Here is a 15,753-nt window from a genome sequence, read left to right as displayed (position 1 = left end):
AGGGAGGAAATCAAGATATCAAGGACCTGAACAGAAGATTTCAAAGGACAGCGTGGGAAGACAAAGGAGTGTATTATAATGAAATGTGCAATACTTAAGGATGTTTTGAGCAGAATATTAAATGATCCAGGAAGCATTAAAAAAGATGGAAAGAGTATACAGAGTCCTTGTACCAAAAGGTATTGGAGGACACAGAAGAATTTCATAAAACAACATAGGAGCAAGAGCTTGTTCTGATGAAGAAATTCAAGCTGCTCTGAAAGAATTGACAAAAAAAAAATGCCCCAGGAGTTTACAGCATGTCAGTTGACATATTTCAACAAATAGATGCTGTCCTAGATGTGTTCACCAAGTTGTACCAAGAAATCTAGAGGATAACCACCTGGACAACTGACTGGAAGAGATCTATATTTGTTCCCATTTCAAAGAAATGTGACCCAACAGGGTGCAGAAATTATAAAAAAAAAATCTCATTAATATCAGATGCAAGCAAGATTCTGCTGAAAATTATCTAAAAATGACTGGAACAGCACATCAACAGAGAACGACCAGAAGTGCAGGTTGAGTTTAAAAGAGGCTGTGGTACTAGGACTAGTATAGCTAATGTTAGATGGATCTCGGCTGAAAGCAGGGAATACCAGAGGAATATCTATCTGTGTTTCATTGACTATGCAAAGGCATTTAACTGTGTGGATCACAACAAACTGCGGCAAAATCTGAGAAGAATGTGAATTTCAGAACACTTGACCGTGCTACTGTGAAACCTATACTCGGACCAGGAGGCAGTTCTCAGAACAAAGCACAGAAAAACTGCATGGTTCAAAATTAGGAAGAGTGCATTGGGGATGTGTCCTATCTCCATACCATTCCAATCTATATGTAGAACAGATTATCCGGGAGACTGGGCTCTATCAAGATTGGAGGAAGACTCATCAACAATCTGTGTTATGCAGATAACAAAACCCTGCTTGCCAAAACTGAGGAAGACCTGAAGCTCTTGCTGCAGAAGGTCAAGGACAGCAGCCTTCAATATAGATTTCTTAGTGCTACAATCAACTCTCTTGGTCCCAGCAGCCAGAAAATTAAACGACAAACTGCATTGGAAAAAGCTGCTGTCAGAGACCTCTGGAAAGTACTTTAAGAGCAACAGTGTCAGTCTGGAGACTAAGGTGCACCTGATACAGGCCATAATCTTTGCAATTACTTGCTTTGCAACAGAAAGCTAGACAATAACTAGGTATGATAGAAGGAAAATTGATGCCTTTGAGTTATGGTGCTGAAAAAGAGTATTGAATAGACCATGGACTGCAAGGAGAACAAATAGGCTCATCCTAGATAGGGAGAGACCAAGCTGTTCCTTGGAGGCAAGGATTCTGAAACTTCATCTGACATACTTTGGACATGTTGCAGGGAGGGACCAATCATTGGAGAGGGTCTTCATGCTTTTCAGGGTAGAGGGACAGCGCAGGAGAGGAAGCACCTCAATGAGATGGACTAATTCAGTTACTGGGGTAATGGAGTAGGTGTGTCAGAGACAGATTGGAACAAGATAGAGCAGATTTTAGGGCTGTTTAGGGTCATTATGAGTCACAGGTGCCTCAATGGCACACAACAACAACAACAGCAGCAACAAATATTTATAGGAAAAACGAGCCTCATCTTTCTCCCTCAGAACAGCCAACTTTTGATTAGTGGCCAAACATATAACATGTAACACTAGTGCTCTTCCCAAAGGGTGGCAGAGTAGTCCACAGTATGTTACACTGCCAACCCAAAGGCCCCACCTCCCTACTGGCTCAAATCCACCAGGAGCTTCGCAGGGGAAAGATGGGCAAACTCCTTTCAAGCCATTTACAACCTCAGAAACCTCCTGAAAGGTCAGCTAAGAATAGTTTCTGACTTGATGACATGAGCATCATAAAAATTATCCTGTGAGATACCATTTGACCCAGCAATTCCACTACTGGGAATATACCCTAAAGAGACCAAAACTGCCACCCAAGCAGATATATGCACACCCATGTTTATTGCCGCTTTGCTCACAATAGCAAGGAGTTGGAAACAACCTAGTCCCCATCAACAAACAAATGGATAGAGAAGCTGTGGTGTATTCACATGATGGAATTCTACACTGCATTGAAAAAAGAGGAGGTCATGCAATATTATGCAAAATGGGTGACCTGGGAGGACATTATGCTGATTGAAGTATCTCAGTCACAAAGGACAAATATTGCATAGTGCCACTGTTGTAAAAAAGGGCTGACATCGGGGTTGGGTGGAAATTGAGAAAGATGGGACAAATAATGTTGCATTGAAACAAATGAGGGAGAAAACTATTTAAAAGTGATATGTGATTAGATATGATTGATATGACAGGAGTCCAGAATGAAGGCTGCATAGTGGAGTAGACCTGGGGGGAGGGATTGTAAAACAGTGAAAGAATTTTTCTTTTAGTTTTCAAAGAGAAGAGTGTACTGGGGGCGGGGGAGGAGTCGGCAGGGAGAAAAGTGTGACAATGAATGAATGGAAATCCAAAGTCTCTGAAAATTGTCTTTAAATTAAAAATAATAATAGTAAACAAATATATAGGTAAAACAAAACAAATCATCCTGTGCTTAAGTTTTAAGAATAACCAGAATCAATCATAAAAACCCAGGCTTTGGCCAAGTGGCAGCCATTCTCCAGGTTCCATTTCCTTTGCTCCTTGCTCACACTTTATCGCCTTGGGGCCAGAGATGGTGACGTATGCTGTCGATCAACAGGTGCATCTCCCTGGAAACCCCCTCACCCAATATGTAGCAGGGAAATAGTAATTGTCCTCCTATCTACAAAACACAATGGTTATGCAGGACTTTTATGTCCTATATCTCATTTCATTCTCAGCAACAGGATAAGAAAATCTCATCCTTTCTATTTTATTCATATGATAGAGCAGTGAGTAACTCTCCCAGGTTCGTAATAAGCAAGTGGCAGGAATAGAAATCAGAAGTAGCAGAATTAGGGACACTCAGTCCTCTCTTGTCTTGCCGATTCCCGTCAACCTAACTCCGATGTAAAGGATTGATGATCTTGTGAAAGCATAAACCCACCCTCCACTCCTCAACTGACTGTTCTATTAGATGCTGCCTAAGAGAAATGTTGTGGGCATTACTTTCAGGTAGGAGATTTTTCATTCACTTACCTCACTAGTAGGGGGAGAGATATACCTGTATGTTTCTATATGTTGCTATTCATGTGTACCTTTAAGCCAGAGCAGACCCTCAAGTGCCTTCTCAGAGGCAGTAAATCACATGCAATGACATTACCCATTTTTCTTCTGCAAAGTAGCTGGTGGACTCAAACTGTACAATTTGGGTTGGCAACACAACTCCTGACCACTAAGCCCGCAAGGGTAGGTATAGAGATATAGGTATGAAGAAGAGCTCTGGTAGAATAAATCTTAGAAGTTCCAATCTGTGAGCCACTCTAAGGGAGACAGGTGATGTAGTCTGTTCTCATTCAGATTTACAGAATTAGAAATGCAGTGAAGATCCACAATGAGCCAGGGTCAGCTCCAAGGCAAGGCGGTGGGATTTAGGAAGAGCCAACATCAGGAATAGCTTGGAAATCACAGAACCCTTGTGATTATTTTGACCTCTCAACTGCTTTTCATTGCTAGATTTTTCCAAGCTAGGTGAAAATATCACCAGCTTCCCATATTGGCTGCCACAGATATTTCAGACTTTCAGAAACTATGCCATTTTGACACTAATCAAGGAGAGTTAAAGAAAACTAAGCAACATGGCTTTTGATTCTTAAAATATTCATAAGCTGTATAGAAACGCTTAGTGATGAGGATTTAGAGAGCCTTTCTCTCCAATTGTTGCAAGCACTGTCAGCTCATTTATGGGGGGAAGGAACTGGGTTAACTTCATGGGCATGGGGGGGAAATGGCACTGTCTTCCACTGTTACTGGACTGTGGCAAGATTTCACAGCAAGCAGCCTCTATGTAATTCAACACAATGAGAAACTGTTGTTCAAGTAATTCACATGAACCATCCTTTGCCAGCTTCAACATTGTTCACAGGCATAAAAAGACAAAGTTGAAAAAGAAATGCAAAGAATGATTTCTGATTATCACTGGGATAGAAAATAGATGCTTAGATTCTCACTCTGTAGATGGATTTTTTTTCATTTTCTGAAAAATGTCCCAATCATAGATTGTGTCCAATCAAGGATAGAATTGGGTCTAGTCCAACTCTCTTGGCTTAAAAATAATATTCGGGTTGAGTGGAAACTCGTTTTCTTTTTCTTAGGAGTCTTTTTCTCCCTACCCCCATTTTCCAATTAGCCTGGTCCATATGCCTTTCTATTGAGGATCTCACTTTGCTCCTTGTTATGTTCACAGTTCCGTCATTTCAATTTTATCTTCTAATGTGAATACATCTTAAAACTCAGCAAAGAGATGGAAAGGATAAGACCAGTGTTCATGAGAGTTCAATGATGATGAACCCAAAATCCAAGTGGAGAGACAGAAGGAAATAAAAAGCCAGGACAGGAATGGAAATTACAGAACAGATCTGAGAAAAAATGGGATCCAAGGAATGCATTGTATTTATGTAAATTGGTCTTTGTGATAAAGGTAAAGGAAGAAAAAGAATAAGCATGTCAATATTGATGCCCTGCAGAACAGACGGATGTCACTCATAGCATTGATATTGGTGTAAATGGAAGCTGCCTAACTTAAAAGACAAAGCTGCTTGAGGGTAGGACGAATGTTTGGCACATCATTTGGCCTCTGAAATACTTGACAAGGATCTCTGGTGACCTGGTGTATGATACATTGGCCTGTTAATGGTAGGTTGGCCATCTGAGTCTACTGGCTGCTCCGTGGAAGAAAGAGGGGCGTTCCCTATACAGATTGACAGCTGCAGACACCTAATGGAGGACCTACATGACTCCTAAAGCAATAGCAGGGGGTTTAGGTCTTTTTTGTTGTGACTATTGTTTAGTCCTCAGGCCCGGAAGCTCATTGTCTAGGAGAGAGGAACAACCCAGAAGGTGGTTGAAACTACCCTTCCAGGTAGTTTCTAGGGGGATCCACTTCTCCACACAACAGCTGTTGGGGATGCCCTCTTCTCTGAGCAGAAATGGTCCTGGTTTCCTATTCCCTGACAATATGCCTTCTCTCCCATCTCCCAGAGGACACTGGCTATGGTTTTGTTCCCTCTTTCTGAACCAAGCACACACGTCTTTTGTATGTAAAGATGAGTGCTAAAAGTAACTGAGTAAATAGAGTGCTCTGAAGACCCCACAGTATCTGCACCACAGGAAGGCTGAGACTTAGGTATTCATGATGCAACAAGAGTTTCCTATGTCCAGGCTCAGCAGAAAGTGATCACATGTCTTTCTCCCCACTGAGGTAAAGTAAGGTCCAGAACTGTATCCTAGCTGGGCATGGGGCCATGCGGCCATGCAGAGCATTAGCCCTTCAACTGATCAAAGAGAATGAAGGGCTCAAAAACAGCATTCAAGAAAACCACGTACAAAAAGCCACAGGTGAGGAGAGCCATTTAGCTGACTACAACCCACTGTGATGCCTGTGTCCAAATAGATATGTGCCCTAGAGGGTGTTCAGTGGGTTTTCCAAGTAGGTTGTCAAATCTCTCTTCTGAGGCACATCTTGGTAGACATGAATGTTGGATTCAAGCATGCTATCTAGCTTTACTAGCCAGGGATTCAGAGGCCCAATGTAGGGAATAAGATCAAGAGAATAAGTAATGAGTGACAGAGTAATTATATGCAGTTTAGAAGAGGGAAAAAGGTCACATAAGTGGAAGTTCTCTCCTGCTCCTATTTTCTTAGAACTTCACTAGCGTAACTCCTTCAGCGTGCCCTTCCCATTATGCACAGCAAGTCAGGTGAATGGAGCACTGGGGACAGAGACACACAGACCACGAAGGTGGGCCCACCTCCTGACTACCTTAACTCCTAGCCCTTCACACACACACACACACACACACACACACACACACACACACACACGACTATCAGTAGTTCCTTGAGCTCACCATGCTACTCCTCCGTCAAGCATTTCCACTTGCTGTTCTCTCAGTTCTCAATGCCCTTTCCTTCCTCCCTTCATCGGGCTCACACCTGCTCGTAACCTAATGTCCGGCCAAGTGTACTCTCCTCCAGAAAGCCCTCAAAGATCACCCTGTCACTATCAGCCCAAAGAACAAACAGATATGTCTTGGAGAAAGTGCAGCCAAAGTGCTCTTAGCAGCAAGGATGCTGAAGCTTCATCTCACATACTCTAGACATACTAGGAAAGATTATTCTTTGGTAAAAGACGTAAAGATGGAGGGTCAGCGAAGGAGAACAAGACCCTAAAAAATATGGGCTGACCCTGCGACTGCAGCAATGAGCACAAATATGTGAGAGATGATGAGGATGGCACAGGATAGGACAGATTTCAGATCAATTGTCCATGGGCTTGTTGTGAGTCGTATTCAACTCCACAGCACCCAACAACAACAACAACATCTGCCCTACTGGCCCCTCTGTCATCGTCATAGCTCCTACCAACCCTCACCACCTAAGCCAGCTTCTACCCTTAACTTATGCACTAAAATCATGCAGTGCTCTACTCCTCAATTGGCTTGTACCTTTCTCTTTAAGTTTGTCCCTTAAAAGAACCAGTCTAGAGTGTTCAGTGCCTATTGCAGAGACAGTGAAATAATGATAGCACTAGAAGACTTTTCCCACTGGAACAATCAATCCACCAACAGTGGGGCAGTACAAATTGTAAGCGGAGCCCAGAAAGCCTGTGGAGTGCAAGAAACACACCCACTGGTTCTGGGAGGACAGAGATGAGGGCACGGTGGTTTCTGTAGCTCTGAGTCACACCACAGCTCAGTCAGGCAGGAAGTGGGAGGCTTTCTGAGGCACCTCAGGAAGTGAGTGTGAAAGGGACTAGATGGAGCCCAGCTCCTCAGAGTGTGTCCTGGGCCTTCAGTGTGGCGTCACCTGCAGGCTTGCTAGCAGTACTGCTGCTTGTGCCTGCTCCAAATTTGAATTTTAACAAGATCCTCAGTCGATTCATATGCACGTTACAACTTGTAAGGAACTTGCCTCCAAGAGAATATCCAAACAACTGTGGAATTAGACTGTTTCAGGAGTGTTTTAGTACACACACTGCTTCTCTTTTTCCTTGTGATGTTTGGATTCCAAAAGAGAGAGAGGAGGTGGCTCCAGAGAAGATGCTGGTTGTCACCCTCCTCATGATTCATCGCCCTGTGGAGCCCTGTGGTGAAGGATTAGGGGTCAGGGAGCTGAGAGGCGGTCCCCTCCCCAGGGCACCTGCTGTTTTGTGTTGTGTCTGGTGGTGTATTGGCTGCACATCAGAATCACAAACTGATAGTTGGGATGATGAACTTCTGGTTCACGAGGCTAATCTGTTCAGGTCACCTACAGTTCCCTCTTCCAAATCCCATTCAAATGTGCATGGAATCCCAATACATAAAGTGCTAAAATTCAAAGACGGTAGATATGAATTGTCCAGTTTCTCAAGGAAATCACCCTTGATGCAGGGTATATGGGATGACTGAAGGTGGCAGCTCCCTCCTTCCTGGGAAGGAGGCAGAGGAGAGCTCTGGATTCTGGCATCAGGGAGTCAGGGTGGTCCCCAAACATGGTTGGCAATTCCTGGCTTCTTGGGGACACTTGCCTCCACATTCTCTAACTCCACAAGAGCAGTTGTAACAAACCCCCAGAAAAGTGCAGCAGGCCAAGGGAAGGGTGGATGGTTGTCTACTGCCTCCTGGGATGTAAATGATAGATGTGGTGGGCGGGCTATGATTCCCCAGGTCGCACAAGAGGTGGGTGATCACCTGCTAATCTTAAATTTGAAGATTTAAGTCCACCAGTGGCCCCACGGAAGAAAGACCTAGCTCTCTGATTCCACAGAAGATGGCAGCGAGGAAAGCTCTCTGCTGCTCTTTTTTTGTTGTCAGATGCCCTTAAGTCGACTAAGTCAAAGTGACTCTACAAACAACAGATCTGAACCCTGTTGTATTCTGTGTAACCCCATCATCTCTGGTGCACTCCAGCCCATTGCTACAGTCACATCTGTTTGAGAGTCTTCCTCTCTTTCGATGACCCTCCACCTTTCTAAATATATATTTTTTCCAAGGACTGCCCCCCAACAATATGCTCAAAGTATGTGAGGCAAAGTTATATCATCCTTGCCTCTAAAGAGCAAGCCTGAAGAGCCAGCTTACGCTTTTGTTGTTGTTGTTGAGAAGACAGCTGTTTCCAATACTTTTTGTTTTGTTTTGTTTATTTGTTGTTGTACACCATTGAATCAGATCCAACTGGCACACGAGGAGATTGCCCCTCCTTCTCAAGAAGAGCATCTGCTGGATTCAAACCATAGGCACCATCAGTATTGCAGCGCAGCTTCTTGCCACTGGACCACCAGAGTTCCCTCCCGGCTTACTCTATAATGTTAGAGAGCTGTTAGGAATCAGAATCAGAATCAGAATCAGCTGACCAGCGATGGGTTTTATTTGCTATGGTTTTAGGATAAGAAGCATCTTTTATTCTTTCATTATCTAATTCTGGTTAATGTGCCATCCCAAACTCTCTTCAAACAATAATGACTTCTTTGTTCAAGAATCTGAGATCTGAGGGGAGCTTGGTGGGGAGAGTTGGAAGGTGGGGGACTGCAATTCTCTGGCATCTCATTCACTCTGGCACCTAGCCAATGACTCAGCTAGCTGTGTGTACACTTGACAGTGCTTGTCTCATGCGATACTGTGACCACAGTTGCTGCTATTAGGCCTCGATTCAAGTACATAGTGGCCCTTTAACAAGAGATCTGATCCCTGTCCTATCCTGTATCAGTCTCACAAACTCTGATGCACTTGAGCTCCTTGCTGCAGTCACTGTGTCAATATACCTGGTTGAGAGTCTTCCTCTCTCTCTCACCAATCCTCCACTTCCCCAAGTGTAATATCCCCCTCCAAGGAAGCCTGTCCTAGTAACATGCCCAAATTATGTGTGTTGAAGCTTTATCATCTTTGCCTCCAAGAAGCACTCTGGAGGTACCTTCTTCAGAGCATATCTATTCTTTTGCCAGTGCATAGGATATTCAGTAGTCTTCTCCAACACTATAGCTCAAAAGCATCAATTCTTTTTCTATCATCTTTATTCATTTTACAGCTCTCAGAAGTATAACAAGTGGCTTAAAAGACCATGACCTGAATCAAGCAACCCTTAGCTCAAACTAACATCATTGCTCCTCCATAGTTTAGAGAGATCCCTGAGATTTTTCCCCACAGTAAGACTATAATGTTATTGTCATTGTTGTTAGGTTGCTTTCTCATAGCAACCCTATAAACAAAATATCTGAGCTCTGTTCTATCTTGTGCCATCTTCACACTTTCTAACACAGAAGAGCCCATTGTAGCAGTCACCATGTCAATCGTCTTGTAGAGAGTCTTACTCTCCTTTTCAGACCCTCCACCCTTCCCAAGATCATGTCCTTCTCCAAGGAATATCCCCTCCTAGCAACATGCCCAAAGTTAGTGAGGTGAAGCCTCATCATTCTTGCCTCCAAAGAGCACTCTGGCTGCACCCTCCCCAAGACATACCTTTTTGTTCTTTTCGCTGTCCTCAGGATGTTCTGTGCTTTTCTCCAATACCACAGCTCAAAGATGTCAATTCTTTTTCTGTCATCCTTATCCATTGCCCAGCTTTCAGATGCATATCAAGTGATCAGAACAACTATGGTCTGAATCAGACACACCTTAGTTCTCAAACTGACATCACTACTCCTCAATAATTTGGAAAGGTCCCTGACAACAGATTTTCCTAGTACAGTGCTTCTCCTCATTTCCTGACTGCTTGTACCAAGGGTGTTAATTGTGGATCCAAGCAAAATGAAGCTGTTGACATGTCAATCTCCCCTCCATCCATCATGACCCTGCTTATTAATCCAGTGATAAGAATCTTTGTTTTCTTGACATTGAGATGCAATCCATACAGAAGGCTGCATTCCTTGATCTTCTGCAACAAGTACTTCAAGTCCTCCACACTTTCAGCAAACAAGGTTGTGTCATCTGAATAATACAGGTTATTGATGAGTCTTCCTCCAATCCTGATGCCACACTCCTCTTCATAGAGTTAATAGATTGTAAGAAGTCCTTATTTGTTTCCATTCCCAAGAAAGGTGATTCAATTGAATGTAGAAACTACCAAACAATATCATTAATATCACATGCAACTAAAATACTGCTGATGGTCATTCAAACATGGCTAGAATAGTACATACATAGGGAACTTCCAGAAGTTCAAGCAGAATTTAGAAGAGGCTGTGGCACCAGAGATACTATTGCTGATATCAGATGGATCCTGACTGAAAGAATAACAGAAGAACATCTATTTGTGCTTTATTGACTATGCAAAGGATTTTGACTGTGTGGATCATAACAAGTTGTGGCTGATATTATAAAGAATGGGAATCCCAGAGCATTTGATTGTGCTCATGCGGGACCTGGACCTGGATGAGGAGGTTGTTGTGCAAACAGAGCCGGGGAACACTGCATGGTTTGAAATACTATGCAGCACACAAGAGCAATGATTTTGTAAATCACTACCTAACTTAGGAGGGACTGGAATACTTGTGTTTTGCCATTGCTACTAGAGTCATATGGTTTCTCATTGTGGTTTCGATTTGTATCTCTCTTATTCCCAGTGATTTTGAACATTTCTTCATGTGTCTGTTGGCCATCTGAATATCTTCTATTGTGAAAATTCTTTCCATGTCTTTTGCCCATTCTGTAACTGGATTATCAGCCTTTCGTTTTCTTGTGGAGGCCCAGGAGTATTCTGTAAACTTTTGTTATGAGACTTTTGTCTGAGATGGTATTGCCAAACGTTGGTGTTTCTTGGTTTCCCCTCCAAATCAGTATTCTTTTCACCCTGTTGGAAAAAGTTTTTGATGTGCACAGGGATTTAATCTTTAGAACATTTCATTCATCAATTTTATCCTCTTCAGATTGTGTATTTCTAACTGTATTTGAACTAACTCAGTCCCATCCAGACAAATACTGTACAAACCATTATTGTAGAATGAGTATGAGGTTCCATGGGGAGAGGGTGGATGCAGAGGGGTGAAGATGGCCAGGGTGGGGGCTGTAATCATACGGTCACACAATTTGATGGCTGGGTTAAGCCAATATAATTATATATATAAAAGTTCAAAAGAAAACAAACAAAAGACCCACACACTGGCTCACTAAGGTAGAGAAAAAACATACTGTTCTACAGAAGAAAAAAGTAAACTACATAAAATAAGAAAAGATATTTCTACTGCTGTCCTGTTTTTAATATTGTTAAACATGAACTTTAGAGAAGAAAAACAAAGACCCAACAGAAAGTGTAGTCTGCAGGACACATTGCCTACTCAAGACTCTGTAGTCTCCACTTTCCAGAGTGCAGAACTGCATGGTGCCCACCTCCCATAGCACGATATTTCAACCAGGAACACAACAGATTATCTTGGAGAGAATAGGAGTAAAACGTAGAACAAAATTTTAATTCTTATAATAAAGAAAAAGCAATCCTAGACTTATAGAATGGGTAGAGAAGAGAGGAGCCCCAAGATTACCACCAAGATTTACTCAATTTCCAGTAAATAACAGATTACATCATGCAAGAAATGATATCACTCATGAATCTAGTGCCTCTTTGGGAAAATAAACAAACAGCTGTATGAGATCTAACAGACAACATTTACCCTAGGAAAGAAAGTGATGGATACCAGAGAAATGGGATTAATGCAAGTGAAACAATTAGAATAGAAATGAAGAACATTTGTTAACACAATGGTAACAGTGGTAAAAGTAACCACTGTTACTGAACAATATGTGTAGAAATTGCTAACTGAAAATCCAATTTGTTGTGTAAACTTTCATCATAAAAATTCAGTAAAGCAGTTATAAAAAGAAAAATAAACATTAGAGAAGGGATGAAGCTTCCAATTCTGAGATTAAAAAGGAAGTGTGTTAGAAAGATCAGATTCATCAGCTAGAAATTATATCCTAGAATTTTGAAAAAAAAAATCTGATTTTCAAGGACTAAAGACTAGAATCTAAAATGCAGAAAATAACCAAGAAGAATACAGAAAATAAGCTAGATACAGTTTCTATTACTGCAGAGAAGAAATGAATAAAAACTAATGAGAGAGAAGATTTGGTCAAAAATGCTTGCTAGCTAGATAGCTGGGAGCTCCAGTGGTGTAGCCATTAAAGGGCTGTGCTGTGAACCCAAAGGTCATGCATCTGGCTTTAGGACACACCATGGCTTAGAGGGTAGCAGTCACCAACAGTGCTATTTTCAGTCTCAGAAACCAAATGGATGGTCGTCTATGAATCAGTTCTGACTTGCGAATGAATTTGCCTTTTGCCATAGATTCAAAGGTCCAGCTAAAGGAGAAGCTAACCAAAACAAATGAGTGCTGTGAACTGTAAATAGAGGAAGAAAATGTTTTGAGATTCTAAAACACAGAATGTACCATTTAAAATTGTCCACAATGTTCCAGACAAAAATAATGAAGAATTGCATTTAGACACAAGCTAGAAAATTATTTGAATATAAAGGATATTTAAAATTCTACAAGACTTAAAAGGTACTTGTCATAAAAATGAAACCGGGCTGAATTCGGAGTACATCGCAGAAGTGAATGCCTGCTGCTAATGAGGCAACATCTAAATACTAATAAGGGAGCGGGTTTATGACTCAAGCAAGTGTGTTAATTTATAAATTAAAAATAAAGAATCTAAGTTTTCTAATGTAGGTCTCAGAGAAGATGCACATTTATTTAGACGAGATCGGGCACGTTCAAGGTGGTATGGCCATGGACTAAATGCACACTTACATAAAAAGTATTTAAAGGTGGATTCAAATAGAGTAACAATTATTAAAGAAAAAAAAACCCTAAAAATCAATGAAACCAAAGTTCAAAGCAAACTTTTGTGGTATTTGACTATTTGTGACTGAGTTGTTTCACTCAACCTATGCCTTCTAGATCCTCCCATGCTGTGTCCTATTATATGCACACTTCGGTGCTCTTTAGTGCTGTGTAGTGCTCCATTGTGAGAATATACTGCAGTTTCTCTATCCATTCATTTGTTGATGGGCAATGGGACTATTTAAATCTTCTTGCTATTGTGAATAACACTGTGAATGACCCTACATTCACATAGCTCTTTTGTTTCTCAGCTCTGATTTCTTTGGGCTGTATTCCTGTTGTTTTTGTGTATCAAAGAGTCAGAACCAACCTAGATCCGATCTTTAAGTGGGGTTTCAAACTGTATCTTGCACAGGAGGAGACTGTCCACTTTTCTCCCGCAGAGCAGCTGGTGGATTCAAACGGCATACTTTTGGGTTGGCAGTGCAGGAGAACTTTGTGGCCTAGTAGAAAGAAAATAAAACATCACTATGATAGCTGTACAGTCTCCTCCCATGGGATTAACTGCCTCAGAAAACCAGCCAGAGGGTCAGCTATGGGTCAGTTCCAGCTCAACGGTAAACAACAACACTACCATGATAGATAGCAGGGGCTAGTGGGTGGATGAAGGCGAAAGGATAGGAAAGCTTAATGGGGGCTTGAAGAAATAGGGTGATAAAGACATAGATCAATAGTGATTAAGTATATAGAAAAATGTACATGAATGAAACACAATGTATATGAATGACTGCATAAAACACAATGTTTATGAAAGAAAAAAAATAAAAAGAATAGTAGCAAGCCAACTGACTATACATAATTAAAGTGTTGGGTTTGTGAGGGTTTTTTTTTTTAATATTGTAAATGGAATTATTAGCATAGATGTAAAATCTTAAAAACAAAAACAAAAATCAAAACAATATCATTAAAAGAATTCCTGCTTGATGGGTGGAGGGAGTGGGGAGAGGAATTGGGAAGGATCTGGGTGAAAAGATAATGATGGGCAAGTTCCAATGGTGATTAATTTTCTAAAAGCTAATACAGGAGAATGACTGTATGAAACACAATGTGAATGAAGAATGGGTGAAACACAATGTAGATGAACTTTTTAAGAAAAAAAATTTTAAAAAAAAAGGATCGAGTGCCATCAAATTGATTTTGACTCAACGAGAACCTTCATAGGGCGCCAGGGCTGTCCAACTTCATAGGAGAAGGCTACACATCTTTCTCCCATGAAACAGCTGGTAGATTTGAGCCTTTAGCTTAAGAGCCCATCCTGCTGTGCACCAATATACAGTGCACCATGCCACCACAGCATCTTGATTCAAAGATTTAGAAAAGCTAAAATTAAAATATACACTTCTGAAAATGGGAAAAATAGAGATGGATTCATACTGGGAAGAGAGTAGTGTAAGTAGATGGATTAGTGGTAAGGAATTACACTGCCAGTGCAAAGGTAGGCAGTTCAAACGTAGCTTTCCATAGAGAAAGACGGACAGTCTCCTCTCATAAAATTTACTGCCTCTGAAGACCCACTAGAAGGCTAACCATGGGTGGGTTCTGACTCTACAATGCACAACAACATAGAGTAGTTATGAGCGTTAGAGAAGACGTTTATCCAAAGAACTTAGACCAATGTCTGCTCTAAGTGTGTGTCAAAATAACTGTTGTTACCATGATTATATTCTTCCTTTATTACTTACAGTAATGGACTAAGAATAGACTAAACTCTTCTTATTTGCTTTTGTCACAAGGAAAGCCTTCTTGACTGGTTTTTAATACACTGCTCATTTATATCACCGATCATTTAAAATCTGATGTGGATCTTGTTCTAAATGTCTGACCTGTTTTCAGAGACTTGACATTTAGAATATTTCTCTCTTTGCAGGCTGACTTTGCCCATTGGTCAGGTATGAGTTTTCCTTATTCTCATGTCTCATGTTGGTGTTCACACTCCGTGTCCCACTTTTAGCCCAAACAGATTGCTCTGATGCACCCAATAATTACCCAGATTTAAAATATAAATACAACTATAGTGACGAATCTAAAGTTTTTAATCTCTTACATTAAAATTTTAAAACTTCAAGATCAGATTAAGAAAAATCAACTGAAACCTACCGGTAGGAAACATAAAAATACATATGTTGTTTTTTCTGTCTTGTGCTGTTGCATCATGTACAACACCTCTGAAACCTGCCATATTCTGAGCCAGTGTCGCTGACTCTGACAGGCCAATCCCATTGCCCCAGTTACTGTATCAATCCATCTTATCTGGGGTCTTCCTCTCCTGTGCTGTCCGTCCACCATTCTGAGCATGATATCCTTCTCCAAGGACCAATCTCTCCTGGCCACACGCCCAAAATTTGTAAGAAGAAGCCTCAAAATTCTAGCCTCCGAGTAGAAACTTGGTTTCACCCTATCCAGGACAGACTTATTTGTTTTCTTGGCATATATACAAATTAAAAGAAAGAATAAAAATTGCTAGACCATTACAAACAAGAAAAAAAGATTCAGACAAGGCTGAGCACAAGAAAAAAAACAATGACATCAAAAGACATATAAAATATGTTCTGTTGACTGAAACTTTCAACAATGATAGCATTTAGACTCTCAGAAAGAGAAATAATTCCTATGCCATGTAATTTTTCTTAACTATTAAAATAAACCTGGAACAACAATGAAAGAATTTTTCTTTTTTCAAAGAGAAAAACAAATGGGGGGGGCAGGGAGGAAAATGTGCAACATGAATTAATGGAAT

Source organism: Elephantulus edwardii, unplaced genomic scaffold (genome assembly GCF_000299155.1).
Source record: "Elephantulus edwardii isolate Elephantulus edwardi_28Jun2011 unplaced genomic scaffold, EleEdw1.0 scaffold00041, whole genome shotgun sequence".
NCBI classification, from domain to species: domain Eukaryota; kingdom Metazoa; phylum Chordata; class Mammalia; order Macroscelidea; family Macroscelididae; genus Elephantulus; species Elephantulus edwardii.
This window is presented reverse-complemented; position numbering follows the sequence as displayed.